We start from the raw sequence: 3379 nt of genomic DNA, 5'->3' as shown, positions 1-3379 counted from the left end.
CAGCCAATACTAACATATGGATCCGAAATATGGAGTTTGACTCCTGACCAGGACCACATTGACAAAGTTCATTTATCTGCCCTGAAACGATTTATGTGTGTAAGCCCAAAGTCGCCTAGACATTTGATATAGTTATGGAGAGACAGGTCGAATTCCTCTTTTTGTTAATACTTATCCACGATGTGTTAAATTTTGGCTACGACTAGTTTCATGGACGAAAATATGTATCCAAAGTAGGCTTACAATGTTATTATCACTGCAAAGACAAAACTATTTTACGTGGGTGTGTCGTGTAAGAAATACATTTCACAAGTACGGTTTTGGCATGTTTGGGAAGCTCAAGAGGTGGGGAATGTAAATTTGTTCCTTTCAGAATTTAAACAAAGAATCATAGACTCTATTGGCCAAGACTGGCATGCCTCACTTGAAAAACGTGATTTCTTTCAGGTATATTCCAGTTTCAATCAGTCAATATCTCTCAAAGTCTACTTTTATCAGCTTAAGAATGTAAAATTACGAAGGTGTCTTGCTAAGTTTAGAACTGGTATGTCCGCCATAAAACTGATACACTTATTTGCGATACAGACCCCTTTTAGCTAATGATGATAGCTATTGTCCTTTCTGCCACGGTAATGCAATTGAAAATGAAATGTAAGCTTCCCTCCTGGCTCCCTGATTCCATCTATCTCCATCTTCTCACACTTCCTCGGTCTGTAATGTTGTTCAAGTCCGAGTGTGTTGGGATTTTTGTTGTTGTTGTTGTTGTTGAGAGTTTGCGAGAGTAGGGGGGGGGGGGTGTATTTCAACTGATTTTTTTTTCTTTTTATTGAAGCGTTTAAAATATGTTATGCGTTTTGAAGCTTGGGTACTTGTGTGTGAGTGTATGTATTTATGTGTGAGTGAATGAGTAAATGAGAGAGAGAGCGGAGAGAGAGAGAGGCAGGCAGGCAGGCAGGCAGGCAGGCACACAGACAACACAGGCACAAAGACAGGGCTTGAGATCTACGAACAAGGTAGGCAACATCTGTGCAGTAATTAAGTGAAAGCAACGCCACCGCAATGACCGTATTTAGTTTTCACGTGAACGTGCTCGTCGCGTCGGGTTTACTGCACTCTGAACGGCTTTACCGCCGCCTCCTGCGCACCCCGGCCCTCCCACACCCCACCCACCTCTACTTCCTGACCCTTACTCCTCCCCCATTCCTTCACACACGATGCGTACATATACCTGGTGGGTTTTCCCCACGCTGAGTAAGCTGTTCGATCGCAAAGTTCATCAACATTATTGAAGTATGGCCACGAAGGAGATAGGAGTGGGGTGTGCGGAGAGAGGGAGGGGCCGGGGATGGAGGAAGGAATGGGAGTGAGGGGGAGGGATAAAAAGATGACTAAACACACACACACACACACACACATATATATATATATATATATATATATATATAAAATGCGCGCACATGCACTTATTGCATACATGCAAACTTGCAAAACATTTCATCTCCCTGTTTCTATGTTTCTCTCTGTCTTTACGCCCATCTGTCTGTCCCTCCTTGCCCTCCCATTGTCCATCTCTTCCTCTTGCCTTTCTGGCTGTGTTGTTTACAAGTCATCAATAAATTATTGTGTGTTCAGATCACCTTTCTCTGTCTCGCCATGTTGTTTTAAGTTAATAACTTGTGTGTTCAGACAGCTCTCTCTCTCCTTCTCACAGTGGTATAATAGCAGTGCGGGTTGCCACGGTTTGAGTTGAAGGCGCCTCAGTAATAATTATTAGCGGTGATAGTGTGTGTGTATGTGTGTGTGTGTGTGTGTGTGTGTGTGCGTGTGTGTGTGTGTGGTGGGGTTGGGGGTCAGTGTGTGCGGGTGGGCATGCGCAAATACGCACAAGCATATGCGCTCACGTGTCTGCGAACGTAACACTGACTTACACACACACACACACACACAAACACGAGCATACTGACACACACACTACACGGTGATGATGTTTATGGTGCTGACGACGGCAGAAAATGATAAAGATAACCCGGGCCAGTGTTTGTATATGTTTCTCAGTGTGCGTGCGTGCGTGCCGTCGCCGGCGGCCGCACACACACACACAAACACACACTGTGATTTCGGCATTATTAATGTTTTCCCTTTACTGCCGGTTTACTGTCTTTGTTGCTGAATGTATTTGATTTTTTTTTCCATTAGACGATTTTAAGTTCATAAGTCAGTTCAGTTGACTCAATTCCTTTAAGTGAAATTATGGGGGCTTGCTGGTGGACGGACTGGGGATAAACCGTTCGAATATCAGTATTAGGTCATAACTGATTCAAGGCATTCGTTAACATATTTTTTATCTCCTCATCCACTCGCCACTGCTTCAAGTTGGTGGTCTGCAGGGTTCTACTGAGTCTTTCAGACACTGAAGGGTATCAAAACGCAGCACTGATGCATTTAGTGCACGACTAACAACAACAAGAACAAAAAGTCAAGAAGAGAACTGTCCGTGGCAAATTGCAGAAATTCCACTTTCGTCATTGCCGGATTAACACCGTGAAATCTAAAGTGACTAAAAGTTAGACATCATCAACTTAGCCATGGTCACCGTGAAAATTTGTATTTGTGTGACAATTTTTTCACTTTTTGATGCGCATTTGAAAAGATATTTAAATCACACTCAGTTATTGATTGTGAATCAGCCAGAGTGAAATAATGTAAGACCAATATAGGTTCACTGCACTGATAATAACGTTTCAGTTTAAAAATGATATACATCACCATCATCAGTGTCAAGTGGGTATCACTCGCTGGAAGGGAGAGCAGTCTGAGTGGCGAACCAAGCAGAGATAGGCCTTGGACTGCGACCATGACCTGCTCACGATAGCCTGAGCTGACCCGCGCTCAGAAAGTAGACCTCGCATGATACCTACCCTCTCTTCTGGCCTTGCCTCACAGAGGTCAGCGCGTGCAAACACTAACGAGACTGCAAAGAACAGTCGAGTCTGCATTGAAAATACTGCCGACTTTTCTGATAAAAAAATAAAGTAATCGACTCGCTGAGCATTTTGTATCGCTTGGCTCAGCGCTTGTTTTTAACATCAGACTGAGTTTACCACAAGCCAAGCCCAAACCTTCCCGGCGATAGGTCAGTGACGTCAGCGTGTTGCGTAAATAGACTGCCTGGAAACGGGAGAGCAAAATCAATAATTTAGGATGTAGTATGAGGGTACAGTTTTATTTTAACGTTTATATTAATTCTGCATTTCAGTAAAACATTGCCATTTTATCTGAATGATTGTGCAGTTTTTTTTAAATTTTGGAATGCTGTTTACGAAGCTGCGGAGAATAGCTTTGTTCATAATCGTCTGCCAATCTGTCTGCCATGGCTGTC

This window comes from Babylonia areolata, chromosome 1, assembly GCF_041734735.1.
Source record: "Babylonia areolata isolate BAREFJ2019XMU chromosome 1, ASM4173473v1, whole genome shotgun sequence".
In the NCBI taxonomy this organism is placed as follows: Eukaryota; Metazoa; Mollusca; class Gastropoda; order Neogastropoda; family Buccinidae; genus Babylonia; species Babylonia areolata.
This window is presented reverse-complemented; position numbering follows the sequence as displayed.